Source organism: Pezoporus occidentalis, unplaced genomic scaffold, assembly GCF_034315485.1.
Source record: "Pezoporus occidentalis ecotype Australia unplaced genomic scaffold, CSIRO_AGI_Poc_V1 ctg164, whole genome shotgun sequence".
Lineage (NCBI taxonomy): Eukaryota > Metazoa > Chordata > Aves > Psittaciformes > Psittacidae > Pezoporus > Pezoporus occidentalis.
The window spans coordinates 1,767,851-1,789,874 of NW_026913466.1; the positions used below are offsets into that span (position 1 = coordinate 1,767,851).

Consider the following 22,024-nt stretch of genomic DNA (forward strand, 5'->3'; position numbering starts at 1 on the left):
TTTAATACCTACATCCAAGGTATATACATGAAGTCCCACAATTCAGAACTCAAAACAGTAACTTATTCATAAACCATTAAGGGGACAGATTCTGTTTTAGAATCAAAGTGATTTAATTTCAGGGAGTACATGAATAGTAATAAAGAATAAAAGTCCTGACATATCAAAAGCCTAAGAAGAACTAACCCTGATGGCCTGCAGTTCACATGCTGCTGTGCTTGTAATGGGACATTTCAACAAGTCACAGTTAAATGCTATGGGAACTGGACAAGTGCCAAGGGAAGATGTTTTATGCCATTTAGCAATTGTGCCCCTCTATTCCACGTGACTTTTGTTTTAACATTTTATTTATTTTCTTATTAATGTATTACAATGCAGCCTGTCAAATTACAGGAAGCCACAAAATATACACAGATAAGTCCATAAAAGATGTGAAACCATTCCGCCTTTTTAGTAACAGTTCACTGAGGTTGGTTTTGTTACCTGGTACGTATTTTGCCCACAGCTGGCATGAAGCTCTGGTCTGGATGACAGCAGCTACTATCAGTAAAATTTCATAACCAACTTTCCCTTCAGCTTCCCAACATATTTCTTTTTCATCACCTGACTTGAACTGCTGTGAGTTTAGATGAGAAAAATAAAGTCGTAACGCCAGACACTGAGAAGTTTCAGCTGAATAATCATTGCACAATATAGCACAAAAGTAAGAGACAGTCTACAGAAACAGGATAAAAATCATTCTGCTTAATGTTCCCAGGACTTCCTTTCCCCCAAACAGAGGGAGGTATGCAGCTAAATCTGCATAGGCTGAGGGACAAGGTTTTGCTTACCAAGCATAAACAAGAGAATAGCCTCTTACAGGATCAGGATGTAGGAGGCTTTCAATAGGTGGAAGGGAAGGAAGTGCACTTCGGGAGTCTTTTAGTGGAAGGAGTACACAAGAATCTTCCACAAGAAGGAGGCTGGAACAGATTCCTTTTTGACAACAGCAGAAATTCCTAGAGGTTAGCATATCTCTACAGAAGGAAGCACACAAGGCACTGAAGACAGAGTTTAGCAAGACCAACATCCTACATGTAACTTAAATACCAAATCAGATGTTTTCTACTTTAACACAGAGCACTTGGGAGCATCCTGTTTCACAGCATCTCTAAAGGGAGTGGGGAAAACAAGATGCCAGGATGCTGTACTGTTCCTGTACTATAATGGCTCAAGCAATCTGCAACCTAGTATCAGGTTCAGCCCCGAATTTTCTGTGCAACTCAGTCTATTCTTTCACAACCAAAAGAGTTGTAGCAGGACCTTGATGTGCCCACAGCGGCAGCACCCCCCCCCCACCCCCCCCGTAACGATCACCTAGGAAAACAACACTGCTTTAGGGAGTTCTGCTTTCATCTTCTTGTTAGAGGACGGATAAAAACCATCTCACTGCTCTTACATCAGGGAATACCAGTGGTACAATTATACGCCATGTTCTGATGAATATTCAGGTAGCAGAAGGAGGAAAAAAGCAGACACTTCTAGAAAGGTACATACATAAAGGCTGGGTTAAAGTTTTCATGAAAGCTCAAGAAATCTATGATTCTCATATCTACATTTAAATAAACCTCAGGTACCAAATGAACTCAACCAGTAATATCTCACCACAATTAACAGGAGTGAGGCTAATGTTTTTAAGTGGGACTTGCTGTTTCTGAAAAGCTTACCCTGAAATAAAAACATTTCTAGCGCACAGGAATCTTCAGGCTGAAAACGATGATCATAAATTGCACAAAACAAATCTCTATAACCTTTCCTCCTCATAGTTAATCTTATTTGGCCTAATTGCTTCATTTTTTTATGGTTTCTAATTGGAAACATAATAGGTTTCCCGGCACTGGACTGTCTTATTCTACACAAACACAGTAGCAGCCAACAACCTCACACAAATTTCATTTATCTTAAGTTTTACTTGGCTCGGTTTCTAATTGCACACCTAAACTAAACAGATGACAGCTCTAATGTACCTATCAAGACAGATAAAACTCTAGGGAAGGCATCTCCTTGTGGAGAAGGAGCCACAGCAGGAAGGAAAGTTACCAACATCTCAGCAAGGCTTCTTCCACTCAGGGTAAAAGAGTTCAGCAAATTGTTCTATCAGTGAGTGCTTGATGCTGTGTTTTTTTCAAGACTGAACTGCAAACCCTTAGCCCTGTATCTAGAAATAATCCAGCTGGAACCTTTCTACCAGGAAAAAAGTAAAATCAATCTCAGCTGGATTTAAAAATCTTTAAACAACCTTTAAACATTTAGAGAAGTGGTTCTGAAACCATGGCCTACAAATACCTGAAATTCTCTGGGTTAATTGTGAGAAGCCCAAAAGGGGTAATAATGAAAAGCAAGACTATAGCATTAAGCATAAATTTGCTATATAAAGATGCAATCCCCTGGGAGGCAGAAGAGGGAGGAGAGGAGAAAGCTGGACAGCAAAGGTTGAACAGGATTGAAAACCAGCATTTCCCATTATAGGGGAACTGGATGAGGTGATACAAATCAGCCCTCCCCGCTGCCACTGGCCACAAGATATTATAAGATGTAAAGTAACAGGTTAGTATTTTAGCTAGTAGGTACTTTAACCACATGCATTACCAAACCACATTTTGGAAAAAAAAGAAGGTAATGAGTTTTGCTCTCTAGAACAAAGCACACTCAAGAAAGAAGGTAGATGAACAGATTATCTCTTTGGGTTGCCAAACAAGAAAATATATACATTTATCTAACGTTAGCTGCTAGCCACTACATTTTCAGATGCGTATATGGAAGATTGGAAACTTCTCCCACACAAATAGGGAAGGCCTTAAACTACCTCACAGTTCAAAAAATGAGTCAAAAGGAGCTTCTTCACTTTGTGTAGGGGTAATCTACCCTCTCCCCATTTGTCAGACAGATAACCAGTTAATTTAATTTATTGGGCAGAGAAACATATTCAGGACAAAGTAAACTTTTCCATAACAAATTATCACTTAAAGCACTGCGATGAGGATTTGTTTCGATCAAGACACACATCACTGTCATGTTCCACTCAGAGTGGAGATACTCCCCTGTAATTTTTACCATGCAGAATTTCCTGTCTTTCAGTATTTTACATCGAATGCACTTATAAAGACTGTAAAAACCTTTGAACACAAGCTTAGGGAGACAGAAGGCCACAATAAATTCCTGTGGTCATATAAATAATTTGTCCATCTCATATGGCAGAAGGAAATCACTACATCACTGGAGTGAGCCACATCACCAGATCTACATGGATTCAGACACACTGGTCATTTAAACTCTGGAGGGAGGAACTAATCCCTCACATACCATAAGCTGTACATACTGGAGTGACTTGCTCCGTTAATGTAATAGGTTTAACAAAAGAAAAGGCCCACCTTTTCAAATATAGCAATAGCTCTTTTGTAAATCAGCAGAATTTTACTGTACTCAAATCATTGTCAAAAACAAAGTATCACATTCTTGATGAAATACCATCATAGTTCTCAGTTACAGTTAAAGAATGGCTCTAGTCTAACAAACAACTTCTATAAATCTAAGACAAAAGAAAGAGGACATAGAAGTCTTCAATCCACCTCCAGCTTCTTGGCAAAGAAATACACGTATTCAGCAGATCTGTATTATGCAGTCAGCTCACTGGATAGTTTGGGATTTTTTTAATTGTCCCCAACTCACAATAAACCTACACCAATGTCCAACAGAAAATGCCTGTGCTTACAAAGGAAATCAAAGCATAAGTGCATTGGCATTCTTTATTCTTTTTCAGAATCACTAATTCTTATAGATAGCTTATAGATCACAGCCCCTATTGCCTTCTCTGCACAAATACAACCTATACATGTTAGCTCTATAATTAACCTGTTTCAGACCCATGACCTCTAGATAAGCTATTCTTCTACAATCTAAATAGGTCTCTTGCAAGGTCACAACTAAACTTATATAAGAGGGGCCCCTCCAGTCAACTCCCACAACCTTACAACATACTGCAACAGGAAGAAAAAATAAATCTGAACTTGGCCAGCGACTGTATTAATATTAGACAGATTACTAAAGTGCTACATGTAATGCAATTAAATTTGTTAAAATGAGCTATATCTGTCTGTTGTTAAAGTACTATACACAGAACAAATATGAAATACTTTCACATTTTCATCAATAAACTCATTTATTATAAATACAATAAAAGACCATATTTCACCAAACATGATTATTTGTAAGGAGTACAACAATATTAACAGCTATAGTGCAATACAGAAACTGTTCTTTGCTGAACTTGACAAACCTTTTTAGATACTCGAGGTCATAAAGGTTGTTCTTAAAAAAAAAAAAATCTATTTTGCCAGAGTGGAAATAAAAAATGTGGGATATACACAAAGTAGCAGCTTTAAAGTCCCTCTTTCAGTGATTTCCAGAGACGTGTGAATCTTGTTTCCTTTTGGCTACCAGAGAGTTAATTGTTGCTGTAAATAAATAGCACAAGAAATGCTGCTCTGTTGGATGACTGCCAGGACATAAAAATGTGAATCTACAGTTAAGGATAAAATAATTCCAATTGCACTGCTTCTTTGCTAGTATGTTTTTATGGCAAAACATGCTTATATTCATGAAGTGGCTAGAAACTAGCATACTGCTGTTGATCACCACAAATATTACTGCTGTCCAAGTAATGCCTATGTATAATACACAAGAATGCTGTGGAACTAGATCAAAAGTAATGTGATTGCAAATAACTTTGCACGGAGTTCCGTGTTCCACGGAGTATTTTCTGAGATTTACAATTGCCCGTGACTTGGTAATTCATATCTTAACAGAATATTATTGGAGATATCAAACAAAACGGTTCTAAGACAACTTAGGCAAAGCTTCAGTGCTATTTTCCAATGACATTCACAAAGAAATCACGCTTTAACTTTACACATTACGTACTTCAGCATCTCTGAAAACTGTAAACGGGAGGAAGTTTTGTGATTCCACAAAAACAATGGAAGAGGGAGACTGTCAGTAGAACTTAGAATGCATCTTTTTGTACCTTCAGTAATTGGCAACATCACATAATGCTCTTGGAGAATAATGCACAGCCACTGGGATACACATACACACAGTCACTAAAATAAAGGGAGGAAAATTCATATGCAGTCAATACCTCAGTATTCAGGCAGTGCCATTCCAGAACCAGAGAAGCTTGCATCTCTTCCTTTAAACCTACCCTGTGACTTTTCAGTTGAAATATATTTTGTCTCCACTTCTCCTGATGCTAGGAGAATATAAAATTGTTATCGCTCACAAGTACCAAACCAGCTACTGCATGGTACATGCTCCCAGGCACATTTTCACCCCAGCATCAGTGAAAGACAGCTAAGTCCAAGTATAAGCAGCAAGATAAATCATATTTACTGCAGGGTGAGAGCCCATTCCCTGGCTCTTACTGGGGAATAGCTGACATGCTGCAAATTCCCATTCTTCACTTAGCATTCAGCAATCTGTTTGTATACTCGTACCTTAAGTATTTGCCATTTGGCTGTATTATACTCATGCTTCACAGACTAGAAAGCAGTAAGGATCAATGCAAGTCATCCAGGTGACCTTCTCAGGCACAAGACTTTGCATTTAGTATTCCTCACACACAAGATGCAGTCAATTGTAACACCAATACAAATTAAAAAGAAACTTATTATTGATCTGTGATGAGAGTGTCACTTGACCTTTACAAAAATAAGCTAGTAATGACTTCTTAAAACCTAAGAGAATATCTAAAAATACTCTCTCTTATGGAAACCCTAAATACTAGGAATAGTTTCTTGTGAGAATACAGCTTTTTTGCAACTCAGCTTTAGCTTTCAAAAGTTCTATATGCAACCACAAACATGCTACAGCAACAGTTTTACTGTGGAAGTACTTTTGTCTAGCTTATTTTCAAAAACTTTACAGGATTGCTCAAAATATTTCTCCTTTTTTGGGTTTAATTAATTCACCTCCAATATCTTCAGAGAGGTTTATCTTCACTTAGATAAACCTCTAATGATCTTTTCAAGTTTGGTTCTGGCTAACATGACAAAAATTCCATTCAGAACAGTGGGAGACATGCCTGTTAGCAAACTAGTATTAAACATTCAAAAATGATGTGTTTATTCCACAGTATGGTGGTTTTTTCCAAGTAAATTGATAATCATCTTCTAAGGAAATACTATCAAAAATATAGGCCCAACATTTTAACAAACTGCAATTGTAGGAAGAGAGATGTTACAGATGAAGAGATCTGTGTTCCCCCTGCTGGCTTAGCAAGTTAACTTCAAAACACTGTTCCTAGAGGTAGGCATCAAGATGCTGAGGTATTAAAAGATGTTCTGCACGCCAGAGAAGAAAAATTGAAGCTTATTGTTTAAAAGAAATCACACCCATAATAGACAGTACTTACATACTTTGACTAGGTGATCCCATGGAGATCCAAAACATGCACCAGAACCAACAACCAAACAAGACCTCCCCAGAGAGAGAAAGCATGGTAGAAGAGAAAAATCTGAAGTGTCACTTTAAACTTAACAAGGTTGGACTATAGCAAACAATTGGGGGAAGCAAGATTCAGAGTAAAGGACTCTTCACTGAAGGAAGCCAAGAACCTGCTCCCCCTCCAACACCCGTCCCTCCCTTCCTCCCCCAGCCAGCTGGGAATGCGGAGCACTGGCTGCAGCTGTTGGTGTCAGCTCAGGTCTGCGTCCTAACAAGAGCAGTTCCCCAACTAGCACTCAAGCTCTGTAAGCTTCCATGGGTTCAACTGGAGCCATTCAAAGGAATAAGCATCTGCCATTAACATTTTGTTAATGCTCTACTTGGAAATACTTTTGACAGGGCACCTGTCTAAATTAAATTGGACAGGTGCTAGTTAAAAGCAAATTATGCTAATTAAAAGCAATTTATGTTGTGCCTGGCATTCACTGAAACAGACATGGACTTTAAGGGAAATAAAGTATTCCTAGCAAGAAGCAATGAACAAATACATTTTGTCTTTGTAAGAAATTGTATTTACACATGTAGTTTTAAGTCTTCCCCCTACAAGACTACAATAGCAACAGCGCTCCCGGTCACCATGAGCCGAACATAACCTGTCCCACAATCACAGAGCAAGCAGCCCTCTCATTATGGGTTTTCTCCCCAGGTGGAGGCCAATATCAGGCTGCTCGGCCTCATACAAAAGGAGTAAATATATCCTTAGCTTGGTATAAATACAGACCCATTCAGGAAAATTTCCTTCTTAGAACAAAATCATGACACTTGTTCATCCAACTCTAATTCGTTATAAACCTATCAAGAGGATTCTACTGAAACTGAACTGCGCTGGTGATCAAACGTCTGAGAATAATAAACGATGGAAATAACTTACAACACCTACGTCTTAACAGAACTGAAATAAGTAGCTTTACATCTGGTTACGTCCACAACCAGGGGAAAAGGTGCAACCACACACACAGCTACACCTGAAGTGTTTTCTGTTCAAAGGGACAGGAAGTATCATCTCCCACACCGCTTGACTTGATGACAGTATCTCTGGAATTCCAAGTACATCCAAAACTGGGGGAAGTTGAAAAAGTTATTAACTTGTATCTAATTTCAATGGCATACTTCTGCTAGAGAGGTGCAACTCAGAAGGCTGCAGGCAACTGACCTCAGCACATCCCCCACAAAGCCTGCTACGATAAACCCCACAGGCCAACAACTACTCCCTGAAAAAGTACTGAAGTGACGCGTTACCGGTGTTTGGACTTTTCTCACACACACCGAATTTACACTCTGCTAGTACACTGCTAAGCTCCCAGCTGGGCTCGTTAAGGGTGCGATACCTCGACACGCACAGCGGTGTTCGCATCTGCAGAGGACTTAACCTCGGTGCCAGCGAGTAACTCGCCCGGCACGTCCCATCCAGCCTGACAGAGCCCACGTTCGCTACGACACCTGTAGCTGCTACTCGCCACAAGCCCCCTGACGACCCTGGGCTTAACCCCTGCACGCACGAACGGACGAAGCCCTCACGGCTGCACAGGGCGGACGGGCGAGCCGTTTCCAGCGCTCCTCACAGCACCCGCGAACACACCGCCCGGCCCCCGGAGCCGGGCAGCCCCGCGGCGGCCACCGCCACTCTCCCGCCGCGCCCAGGGTGACATGTCCCGGGGGACCCGGCGCTTCCGCCCGACCCCGGCCGAGGCGGGGGTCGCGGCCGCCGCGCTTACCTGGCAGCAGGTCCGGCCTCGCCGCGTCCCTCAGGGGCAGGCGCGCAGCTACGCCATGGGCACCGCAACGGCGGCCGGGACGAGGACAGGAGGGGACGAGACGTGAGGGCAGCCCTCGCCGAGGCCGCCCAGCGTCAGCCGCTGCTGCCCGGCCCGCGCAGCGCGGGAGGAGGCGGAGGCTGAGGAGGCGTGCGGCAGCCCGCCCGGCCCCCAGCTCGCCAGTAACCCCATCGCGGGGTTGGGCGGGGCGGGGCGGGGCCGGCGGCGGGAGGGGCCGCGCCGCCATTGGGAGCGGGGCGGGGACAGCGCCGTGACGGGCGCTTCCGCCCGCCCCACAAAGAGGGTCGAGGGGCTCGAAGCGGTGTGAGGGACTTAGCGGGGGCTCTGTAAGTTGGGGGGAGGCTGTTTAGCAGGGCCTCTTGCGATAGGACGAGGGGTGGTGGTTTTAAACTAAACGCGGTGAGATTCAGGCTGGTGCAATGAGGGTGGTAAAATCCTGGCACGGGTTGCCCAGAGTCTGGCTGAAGATGTCCCTGCTCATGGCAGGGGGCTGGAATAGATGAGCTTTGAAGGTCCTTTCCAACCCACACTACTGCCTGATTCGGTCAATGTCGAAGCCATTGAATTCTGGAGCAAAAAACCATCATCAAGGCAGCTGCGCTATGGATGAGGCCTTTCTACACATACCTCAGCTTAACAATAATTTTCTCCTTCAGCAAGGATAAGCTGAGAGCTCATTTCTGATACAGTCTTGCAAGACTACAAGGACTCATTTGTGCTGCTCTACTGCTCTCATTACCTAAAAACCTTTAAAAATCAAGGTAATTCTTAGTGCTACTGGAACTTTGCAAACATTAATACAGCAAAGTTCTCATCTCAATATTATCCAAAAAAGCAAATTTTCCTGCATAGGCATTGAGACCATGCTGAGACACAGAGAAATGCAAAGGACTTCCAGAATGCTTCAATAAAACTTTACTAGTTTAATGTGTTTTCTCACTTAGGGGGGTGTCAACAGTTTTTATTGTGCTGGTCTTGTTCACTACCAATCAGGCCATTTGTCCCTGAATCACCACCAACAATGAGTTCCTACATCTACCCAAGCAAGAGGTGTGTTAAGAGCCTTCAGGCACTATTCAGCCACTCCTGAAATGCCAGCTTGCAACCTAGAAAAAAACATTGCCACCTACTTACACTTAATTTTGATCTCTACCTATTTGGATGAGTCTTATGGAGTTCTGCTGCATGTGCCATACACCAGTAAGTGGCTGGGACATGGGAAGTGCTCAGGAGCCCCAAGACTAAGCCTCAAAACATCTACATGATCTGTGTATGAGACCTCTAGCAAGTAAATCAAATACTGCTGTAAAAAGCATTTAGTCTACATTAAACATTTTGGTGAACAGGCTTAAAAAACCTGCAGAAACAAGTAAAATGCAAGTTCAGACTGCTTGTTGGCAGCCTAGGGCCACTTACATAAGTTTTATTTTTAGTGTTCGAGAAGTTGTGCATGTTGGAGCATGACACACTCTTATCATTCTCAGTCTATATGTAGGATGCAAAATCTCTGCATGAGAGATATGGAGGCAGGGAAGGTCCCTTCAGCAAAAAAGAAAATTAATACTCTGCAGCACTAAGTGCAACATATGTATTGCAATGCATACTGTGTGTCTGCTCTATTTCCGCTAGCCGAATTTCCAGAGTGCTGATTAAAAATGGGATTGAAACTTCAGCAAACCAATTATTTTAAATAGTCAGTGAGGTCCCAGTCCTGGAAAGATTAAATTAAATATATTAGGTTTACTCAAATGAGCAGCCATGAGAGCTGTTCAAGTGTGTCAAGTCAAATGTGTGCACAAGTCTTGGCAAAATCAGATTCTTTGTACACAGATCTGAACCCAGCCAAATTGTTTTCGCTGTTTTCACTGATGTTGGTTAAGAACTGATTCTTGTCCTTGGCGCCAACTCTGTTAGGTACTGACCATCCTTGACCATAGTTCAGACTTTACACCACTTCCTCTGGTGTCTGAAGAAGTTCAGTACTCTCCAGGACATGCTCAACACTAATATGTAGTTGATGTACATGGAGTGCAAAGGCTGAAGATATGAAAAATTGCTACATGAAAGTACAATTATATGCATGGGTTGGTTCACACAGAAACATTTCATGGCACAATAAACAAAGCCACCCAATTTCCTGTTGAAAACAAGGAAAATTCCTGTAGTCTTAGCTGTGGTGTTCAATCTTTGCAGCTGTGGAACACAATTATATATGTAATTTACATTTCTACTTACTTTTTATGTATTTGCTGATCTAGTGATTAACTTCTTGTCCCTCCTTTCCTTTTTTTTTTCAGACAGCATCAATTCTGAGTCATTAGCACTAATGCTTTTATCTGCACAGTCCCATGAAATACTTTAGGGATACTTCTGTGGGTAACAACCTTTAATTCACTATTCACACAAAATTATAAGCCAGCCTCAATTACTAACTTCACGTTATGGCCATAAAGCTCTAACCTGCACTGAAGAACCAGCCGAGTTCACATGACCCAAACCAGAAACAGCATCAATCTGTTAAAATGGCATTCAACCTGAGCTATTCCTTCCCAGGGAATTTGGATACCACTCTATATTCACATAATCACAGAATAGTTTGGGTTGGAAGTGAGCCTTAAAAGTCATCTAGTCCAAGCCCCTTAGCAATGAGCAGGGTGATCTTCAACCAGATCAAGTTGCTCAGAGCCCCATCCAACCTGGCCTTAAATGTTTCCAGGGATGGGGAATCTACCACCTCTGGGCAACCTGTGCCAGTGTTTCAACACCCTCATTGTAAAAGATGTCTTCCTTACAGCTAGTGTAAATCCACCCTCTTTCATTTTAAAACCATCACCCCTTGTCCTTTTGCTACAGGCCCTGCTAAAAAGCTTGTCCGCATCCTTCTTACAAGCTCCCTTTAGGCACTGGAAGCTGCTCTAAGGGATCCCAAGGGCATTCTCTTCTCCAGGCTGAACAAACCCAGCTCTCTCAGCCTTTCTTATTATTTTAGACCTTTACAGTAACAAGCAGCATACATACACCAGCCTTCATCAGCCTTAGATCAAAGGCCTTCACATTGCATTCTTCAAGACACACATACATCCCATATTACTCTGGGTTTACAGGAGCCTGAAGACTTGGCATTAGCCAGGTTCTTGAGTACCCAACATACTGGATATCCAGCAAGGAGCTCAGCTTAGCACATTTACCACTGATTCAACAAATAACTTCAGGCACAAAGTTTTAAGCAGACACTACTGAAGATAATAAAGCATTACTCATAGTTAACCAGTGCTCATGTATTGAATCAAAGCCACAGCGTTCAACTTCTTGTGAAATCTAATTTCCCATAAAGTAATTTAATACATTGGAGTTTAACAACAGAATTAGTTTCTTGTTCTCAAAACTCTACCATCCTAAAACCATTATTGCCTAGGTGATTTCCAAGGGTTTAAGGAACACAGAATCCTCTCTGCCTTCTGTATTGACGCTAAACTGGGGCCTTGGGACTAAACATGGAGCTGGGGACTATGTGCTGCTATAGCTGGTACAGCACTGAATATACTTCCTGCTAATGAACATACTCTTCACTGCCACAGGTACAAGTGGGCTTTAAGTAGCTACTGTAGGATGTTGGCTTCTGATGATCACTTGCCTATTTATAGCACTATTAGTACAGCACTAATTATAATTATATATTATATATATTTTATAGTATACATTATATAATAGTAATTATAATTCATGCACTATAGCACTAAAAGTACCTCACCCACTAAAAAGAAATAGAGGGTAAAAGCTCTACAAAATATTTATTTTCAAATTGAGAATAAGAATTGGGTTAGAATTGGAGATTATAATCCTGAAAGCACGGACATGCATAAGTGAGCAATTTATGCTTTCTTGTGATAAAGTATTTCAAGGTCACAGAAATTACACTCAGACTTACTTTCACAAAACTCCATCTTACTTCATACAGTGTCTAGAATCTTTTCAAGGCTAAAATACTGTGCCAGAATCAAAGATGAGAAGGACCACACTGTTCTAAAAACTGTTTGATTGTTTGCTTTTAAACTTATGGATCATGTTCTACATTAAGCCAACACAGGTTCTGTAACCCTTGCTCCAGAAAACATGCCAGCATCCATGCTCCTGAAATGCTAATGCTCCATCCCTGGCAGTGTTCAAGACCAGGCAGGACGAGGCCTTGGGCAATAGGGTTTAGTGTGAGGTGTCCCTGCCCATGGCAGGGGGGTTGGAACTTGATGATCTTAAGGTCCTTTCCAACCCTAACTATTCTATGATTCTATGATTCTATGATTGGTAATTTTCAATGCCCAGGAAAGAGTAAATATCCCAATTCACTACATTTCAAAACAGGAACGCATGAATAAGCATCCTGCAAGGGTATCATCTCGTACATAAAACTGGCTTGGAATTGGAATCAAGTACAAGGAGTGTGTTCAGATGACTGCAGTTTTTGCCAGGTGATCGATTCTGTTCCTCTCTGAGGTAAAATGCTATTATTTAAAATTAACTTTGCAATTTAATTTGAAGTGTTTTATTGTACAGCTGGAGGCAGGGAAAGGAAAGGTCTAAAAGCCTTAACTGTAAGTTGCTGAGTAGTTATGGGTTGTTATGCTGCGTCATTATAGTTATATGACTCTACCTATACAACCTTTAATATGAAGGTTCAGTTAATAAACTTAAGTCATTAAAAGCTTTTCAGGAAATAACTCATTAATGCCAACTAATGAGGTAAAATTCTACACTCCTCACTGAATGATTCTGCATTCCTTGAACACCTAAAACTTCTGCCAAAGGTAAATAAATGTTAATGTTGAACTGTTCAGTTTGCCTACACTTGAAAGTTAATTTGGATTAATGCAGGGAATGAATTTCAAGTGCAGCAGCAAATCTGGAATTATTCCAAACAAAAGCCATAAAAGGTACCATGGGTTTTGACCTCAAAACTGATGCTACGTATCCAATTTGAGTAACACATTCTTAAAGATTTCACATAAAAGTAAGGAAAAAGACCAAAACCCAGCATGACTAACCATCCCCTTTGTGCCTCCCATTCTCACCTGCATGCCTTACAGAGGCTCCCCTATACCCAGCACTCCTCTTTTACTGACTGATATGCCCCTTACCCTCCTTCCAACATTCTTCTGATAAGATGTTTATAGGCCCTCAACCTAACAAGTGCAAACACAACAGACCAGAAGAGGGAGGAAAGATGGATAGATTGTATGAGAGAAGGGGAAAATCAACAAAAGATCAAACAAGAAGTATGTGAAACTAGCATACCATCAGTGCTCAATCACTTCTTTCCGGCCGGATCCCATTCCTCATATTGCATGTTGTCTGTTTCCAGCCCAATCCAAAATCTAATCAGGTAGGCAGAAGTCAACAGGTGACTTTAAACTCTTCAGTTCTGGACAATAATTCATTTTATGTTTGAGCAAACAAACCTAGAAAGTAGTCACATTAAAAAAAAAAACCAAAAACGAAAAAAAAACCTTTAACACATACTTTCAGATTCAAGCCTATATATTAAATAACTCATATTCACCCTTGCTAATCCTTAAAATACGGAATTATACATATGACTAAAATTGCACATGTGGTTTGCAGGATCAGGTCCCCAACTGCTGGATTCTGTTTTCAAGTTTATATGGCATGCTTGTGGTTTCAAGATTATGTTATGTGATGGAATTCTTTGCAGCCAGGATGTCATAGGCTAAAATCTTCTCATGGTTATAATGGCCTAATTACTTTTTTTTTAAATTATTTATGTAATATCCACAGGGTGCCAAATGTTTTACTGAAAGATATCAAGACAAAGCTGCTGTATAGAGAGTGAATAACTTTAATTAGCAAAGGTGAGTTGAAAGAAAGGAATGCAAGACAAAGTAAATGGGCACTGAAGTTTGAAACACTGTATTAACTATGTGGCTTGGATATTGGTTTAGCCTTTTGACCTTTTGTTGGCTTGTTTTTCTCTTCTTCTTCCCTTCCAATCCGATTTGATTCCAAGGACACAATCCACTGCCTCTTAACACAGAAATAGAAGGAGATTCAAATACAGCCTTCCTCAGTATGAAGCAGAGCCAAAAATCAAGCATGTAGATACATAGTCATTATCTTCAATAACATAGATTTCATCCAGCACACTAAAATGCCTGAATTAAGTCTACTTAAGCTATATTTCTATCCCAGAATAAATGAATTGGCTAAAAGTTCAGAATCTAGCTACAAATTACAGTGAAATAAAAAAATTTCATGTAAAGTAAAAAAAACAAACCAAACCAAATCTAACAACAAAGAAAACCCCAGAAGTGCAAGTCCTTATTTTATTAAATAAAGCTACTGCTTTGTTATCAGTCTGTTTGCAAAGGGGCTTGAGGACGAGGAGGTCATGAGATGTTTATAAAGTGATACAGCAGGATATTTAGGGAGCCCAGTTTAGGTAATCACATTTTAAATTGGAACCATAGAATAAGCCTCTTTTTAGTACAGTTTGTTTCCAAAATTGCTTCCCCCTCCCCCCAGCAAAAGTCACCCATTTAAACCTATGAGTTATATGATCTTAAATACCAACCTTTGGCAACATTTCTGGATATGGGGATCACCGATTAACGTATTGCCAGGCTCCAATTTATTTCTTGTTTGGACTGCAAAAGTTCAAGGAAGGAATTTGCTCTGTGCTCACATTTAGAATTCCTCCTGGAGAAAACACCTCTATTTTCCTTTTGCAATGGAAATTACCAATACTACTGCAAAAGAAATGTGTGAAAGTGTTTAGTTTTGTATTTTCCTATGCGACTTACAGTTCAGATCTAGCTGTAATTACGAATTAATATAAAAGTTTTTTCTTCATATATACTGTACAGTGTTAGCTGTTTCAGAGGGTATATTCTTTTGTCTTTGTGTATATGTATAAGAATTAGTCTTTTTGCAAGTGTTAAGATCTCAATTTCATCCCTCCAAGTGATCTGTAATACGTTACATTCCTTATTTTGCTTTAGACTGCTACTGATTAATGCCTTATGTTGGATATTTGTTTGTTTTTCCCACATGTTAGTTCATCGTCCTTGAAATTACAATAACACATATGCCAGGGAATGTGAACTCTCAGTCTTTACTGTCCTTCACCGAGTCTGAGTGGAGATGTAATATTTGAAGGGTTTACACTTAAATTTGACATATAATTTGCTGCTGACTTACATGTCATACATTGATTCATAAAGTATCAATTATTTAGTGTAGATGTGTGTGAATTGCTATCAAAATCCGTTCTTGCTTGCCATTCAAATAAGCCAGATGTAAGTTTCTTTTTCTTTCGCATATACACAGATGATCAAGAAAGGTCTTGAGAAAAGAGAGAAAGGAGGAAAGGTCACTCAGCCTCCCACCTGCTCCTTTACCAAACTCTGAGAGAAAGATTAGTCTTTCCAATTCTTGGGTCTCTTGACTGCACTAGTGAGAATGGGGCTTGTGGAGAAACGCAGTCATTCAACATGCAAGTCCACGCAGAGACGCTGAAAGCAGCTGAAAGAACCTTGAAATAAACTGATCAACACCACCAATCACAGCACAGCTCCAAAACCAAAAAATGTGAACTGTCAGTCCGCAAGCAGCCCAGAGTACATTTAACTAGCTGTATTTTCATTAATATTCCTCGCTAAGGGCCCAAACACAAGCCTTGGTAATTCTCACAGCTGCTTCTTGTAAGCCGCCAAGATTCCCCAAGATTGCACAATTTACAAAGCATTGGCTGTGTTTCTGAGTTATCTGTTCCCCAGAACTGGCAATGTCAAACATGAAGGCAATAATGAGCTGAAGGACATCAGCAAACTAAGGACGTCAGAGCCAGTGCCCCCAGTGTTATCGCATGGAAATCACTTAAAAGCAAGGACAATTCAGACCTTGCTATATCACTGGACCGAGAACCTTATGTACAAAACAGGTTGCTTACACTCACCACATGTGAGCTGTGCATCTGCTGAACCACCTGAAGTTTGTCAGACAGACAAAAAAAATCCACACTCAGTGCTGTTGAAAACTATGGACAGAAAGAAACAATCAAAGGCAAGTTATACATTTAGCAGAGATCATAAATTTATGTATCTAGTAAATTCGCTATTCAGGCCCTTCAATTTTGCCACCACCTTAAGGATTCATTTTATCTTGAGGACTGGGAGTTCCACCTGCACCAAACTCTTTTTCCTGAGGTATTTACAGGCTGGCATGGTAGGTGTCCACCACAGCAATATAAAGCTGCAGGAAGTTTCAAAGCTTATACTGAAAAATGCATCCTTTTCTGAACTAGCCAAAATGTACCTAAAAAGTTCAATTTGCATAAGGTGCGACCAAAATTACTAAGAGAGAAATGTTATGAGCTTGCATTTTCATTTTGGTACTTCATTCAGTTACTTTTTTCGGGGGGAGAGAAGCGGAAACCCCCCAGATCATTTCTATACAACATACTCTTTTTTAAAACATGGAAGGATAGCATTTACCTACTCTACAAAATTCATTGATACATCCAAGTACACAACGACAGGCAGGAGAATCTGTAAACCAGAGAGCTGTTTGTTATCTCGGATAAAGAGAACACATTTTTTCATGTTAATTAGACAGCTATATATTTAGACATCAAGATATTTGGATATCAAAAGGCAACAGAAGCAGAATAGTTAACTACATTGAAAACTGTCCTAACGTATGAGCCACAAAACTATCACTATGAGGGTGAGAAAGGCCTCATGCTAAATAACATTGGCTGGCCTCCATTTGTCTCATCCCGTCTCTCCCATGAAATAGACCAACCACTTTGTTAATGAACAGTAATTAATTCCAGAAGGGACAGGAGGTACAAGAGATTCCCATAACTGTTTTAAAAAGGAGCAAGGCATGATCAGACTGCGAGTATCTCTCTACTAACAACTAGCACTGTACAATGGGAAGGGGTTTACAGAACAAAACTGTGTATGTTGAGGGTCTGATGTCTACATTAGACGCAGCTTATGGGGAGTTACTTCCAATCAATTTCAGGGTGGACGACATGTCCATTAGTTGCTGAAGCATCTTAGGTCCCAGGTCACAGTTTAATTTCACCCAGGAGGAATCCTATTTGTGTACTCTAAGACTAAACTATCTTGTGAACCAAAGCCCCAAATATGGGAATGACCAGGAGGTCAATTTCCAAACCCTGCTCCTGATCCAACCTAGAATGCTGAAGTGGGAATATCCCAAATACCTCACAGAACACAGTCTTAGTCTAATTGCTGTACAGGGACTCACATGGGCCAGAGAAACTAACGGACAAGAACACTGCAGGGCACTGACAGCATTAACACTTGCTGCTTGCCAAATTGATGCATCTAATACTATTCTAAGATATTCTCACTCAAAGTGAATGCAAATTCATGAAACATTTAAAACCTCTGCTTCTAAGCATTGAAATCTGTGTTAATGCAGAGAAAAAGCTTTTTATGTAATGCTCTGTCCTTCTTTATTCTTATTGTGACTCAATGTGGTGTCCAGGCTTGTACTGGCTCTCTGTTGGGGAGATCTTCACTGACTGTCCGTGAAGAAATTGTAGAATCCTTCTTTCCAATCCTCTTTCTCCTCTAAAACAAAACACAAATGACTTTTCCATTACGCTGGGAACCTTACATATCCATACCTGTATGTATGAGGCAGATATACCACAGGAGACACTGTCCTGTGCTTACCTTTATTTCTAGAATATTTTTACAATGAAAAAGTAAAAGCATTTAACCACAGTCCTATTTCATTGCAGGGGATGGAATTCAGATCCTGTAAGCGAAAGCAGCTGGATTCTTTGGGTCCAGTTTTCAGTGTTCAGAATATAAAAGGTAGCAAAGCCTCTTTAATGCAGAAAAGATTACAAAGGTAATTTCTTAAAAGCTGCATAGTAAATCCCACATACATTCATGATAAAACAGACTTATTTAGCATAGGTATGAGAATACTTCTTTCAAAGCCAAAACCAAGAGTGTTTTCTCTGATGCAACATATTTTCTTTCACCTTATATGTAAAAAAGTGTGAGGGCAACAAAAGAAGCCATCCCTCCAGCAGAAAGGCTAAGTTAGCAAATGTTAGGTCAAGTCTGCAAAAGACAGAAAAAAAATGACTGAGCTGCTTCCTCTCTTTCTAATTCCAAGAAATGCAGTTAATGTTTGAAAGCAATTCCTATCCTAAGTAGTAAAACTAAATCCCAGGTTGAATTTTGTGTGTTTTTGAATTTCTGTGGGTAAAAAAATTCCCAACCAACATATTCAGCAGTTTAGTTGAATTTTCTTGTTCTACATGTAGTGTTTGAAATACAGGTTTGTTGTGCTACGCAAAACTTAGTCCTTGGTAACTATTAGCATTTTATTAACAACACCTATACATATATTTTTTAGTGTAACCATGTACATCTCTCATAGGGGCATAAGCTGGGGACCATTCTTAGCCTGTACTTGTTTTCCCCATGCAGCCACACATGTGGTGAGCAGCTGTGGAAGTTGTAAAATTGTCTTTACACGCTGCACATGCTGTTGTACGCAATATGCACACACATTATGTATGAAGCAAATCCTGAAGCAAAATAATGCACTGGATAGATCTTTTTTATTTATTTTTGTAAATATTTGGCTTCCTTTAAACAGAGACAAACTTTGCTTCCTTAAATTCCTTCAACGAAATAACAGCACTTAATTATTCTGAATTGCAGGTTTGCCAGTTCTTATCACAAGCAAGTCTTTTAACCACCTCCACTATGGCAAAGAATCAAACGCTGTCAAAAACTGAATCTGCAAAGCAACCGTTACTATGGCAGTGTGACCAGCTCCACCACAGTGAAACAGAGAAATGAGAATGTAAATTGTTACTTAGGTATACATTTTCCTCCCGGGTGCTATAAGCCAAAATTGAAAACAGCTGACACTGAGTCACCCTTTTTTGATAATAAATATTGCTAATATGAATCTGATGTGTTAAAGGGTGGGGGGGAAACTCCAGAGACCAACACTCCCCTTGTTAATATTCTACCACCAAACTGAAGGAAAGGTGGGCTGATTGCCCCATTTCTGCTGAGAGCTTATTCTGAAGGCAGTTAAATCAATCTCCACAGAGATATCTTATCTGCAAGGCTCATAAAAAATATCTGAAGAGTAAATGGTTAGCATTTGGAATGGACCACACTGCACGAAGTAACAGTTATTTCATAAGAGATTTCCCATGGTATATATATATTCCCCAACCCAGCTACGTCTTCACTCCCACACCCACCACAAGTGGTATTACTTGAATGCCGTGCTATACTATTAATATGCTCAGGGTAATTTTAAGCAACAAAGAACATCTAGCCAAGCACACTAAAAGTATACTTTATTTCTTGGTTATTATTAAAAAACAGGAAAGCAGATCCATTTAAATGAGAAACACCTCCCTCTGCTCCCATCTTTCATCTGCCAACAGATACAGATACTGCACATGGGGCTTATCACACACTAGAAAGGAAAGCCTTATACAAGCCCACTGTTCATTTAGCTATGTAAATGTGAGCAATCTTTTCTTAGGTCACCTCTTTTCCTGCTTTCTTACAGTCCTTGTAACATGTTCCAAAGAATAAGCATTATTTTGAAAACATTCAAAATTGTAAATTTTTAACGTATTTAATTTAATACATTTTGAATGTATTTTTACCAACTGTGCGCTGTGAAAATGTGCCATCACTTTAAGCTTAGTTTAAACTTAGCATGTATGAAAATACAAAGCCATCAGTTGCACGTACACACGGTTTGCAAGTCTTTCCTGCTTAAACACCATGTGTGTTTTCTGTATACACTAAAACTGGACAGATTAAACTTGAATTATTTTTCTTTCAATAATTAAAAAAAAAAGAGCAAAAATCAATTTAATCTGATTTATGGATCTGATTAAAGAGCTTACAAAAACTGTCAGCTAATTCGAGGAGATTCACAAAACATTTTCATTACAATATCCAATTACATTGCTCTCTCCATTTTCTGCACACTACACGTCAAAAAACTCCCAAAAGAAGACAACTTTTACAAAGTGATTTTACTTTGCTACTTTTAGTATCAACTTATGTTTGTTCTTCATTCTGGAACAGAGCATGGATTATTCTGGTATTCTGATTTAGGGCATCATCTCACCCATCTCTGCCAGTGAAGTTTTTAGGGAACTTGACCCATAATATACATCTTGTTAAGCTCCAGTTTAACCAGTTACTGATGTGTTCACCAGTAAGTTTATAAGTTGCTCCCCTCAGAGTTAATTAAACTGCTTGAGCGTCTAAGTTGTGTTGACTAAAGCTGTAACGAGGTCATGTGCCTGAAGAGATGCAGATTGGAACCCCTCACTATTTCAGTTTACATGAGTTCAGATCTCCTAGTGGTACTAACAAATACTAGCCAAAGACCAAGACTCAAATGAAAATGAGACTCAGGCCAAAATAAGCAGAGAGAAAAGTACATACTATTTGGTAGGATGCCTCATTTTTTAACTTGTAGAATCCTGCGTTACTCAGCTGAGGTCCCAGTGCTGGTAGCTCTGCTTATTGGGAAATTTCACACATTATTTGACACAAGGAAGAAGGGCTGAATCAGGCCACTTTAGATTAAAGAGCCTATGAACTTTAGCATTGAAACATATGTTCACCAGACAATCTGCTCTCCAAGAAGTTAGGGTTTTTTTCTTTTATCACACTAATTGTCATGTAGTTAAGCCATTCTTGACACATAGGAGAGAGATCAGACTTCTACCATAAGGATTATCCACATAGCTACTACAAGAGATACTAGAATCAGTTTCTGCAAGCATGCAGGGGCTGGCTTTTCCTCCAGCAGACATCTTGGAGAAGGGGAGGAGGGGAGAGTTGGAGAGATCCTTCAACCAAGAATGTAGCTTCCAAGAATGACTTACAGATGTCAGAGTAATGTTCTAGGATCTCTTCCTATTAGTCCAAAGCTATTATTTGTAACATATGCAGAATAAAAGCCCTTGCATAAGACTGTAAACAAACTTCTCAACTAGAATTAGCTGTGGCTCAGCCAGCTTCAGCCCTGGGGGCAGGGAGGGGCAAAAGGTGTAAAAGGGGTCTAATTTTGTAGTATTACACTCTGGTTTTCTTATGATTTTCCTGTTACTTTAGAGCTGGGATGCCTCTATTATTCAGGTTCCAAATCACCACCACAGAACTACTGGAAATGACAATGATAAGGCAAGTAAAACCACACCCAGAATTATGAGAGATACTTGAGACATGCAGCAGTAATGAGAAAATATAGGAGTTTATGTTTAGAATGTATGAAATTGGCTGCCAAAAACAAGAATGAAAAAGCATAAGAAACATCCACGTTGGGCAGCTCATATATATTGAGGAGATATGATATTTAAGTGCATCCAGCTTTCACAGTAAATAGCATTATATGTCATTAATCATATTTCAGCAGTAAATGGTAAGATGCTGAACACCTCATTTACTGTGAAGCACTTTCAAGGTTTCCATTTTCCTCTTCATGCTGGTTCTTAATTATCAGATGAAACTCTTAGCGTAAAGCAGAGGCACATAGAAGGGGACGTATTTCCTTTACCTTAATTGTAGTTTTTTACCTCTCAGTTTGAAAGCTTTGCTGTGTTTTTTTTCACTTTTTTTTACCAAACTAATCTTGTTGCAACCTGCTGT

The 22,024-nt window shown here is 39.9% G+C and overlaps 1 protein-coding gene across 2 annotated transcripts in view; it reads right to left on the reverse strand.

Moving 5' to 3' along the window:
* Nucleotides 1-8,480, reverse strand: part of TGFBR3 (transforming growth factor beta receptor 3) — a 119,132-nt gene extending 110,652 nt beyond the window's left edge. Inside the window, exon 1 of one of the 2 annotated variants that reach the window (XM_062613156.1) lies at nt 8,256-8,480. The gene's annotated coding sequence lies outside the window, so the exon portion shown is untranslated. The remainder of the gene's footprint in view (nt 1-8,255) is intronic. The other variant, XM_062613155.1, reaches the window with a different exon arrangement.
* Nucleotides 8,481-22,024: the final 13,544 nt, after the last annotated feature.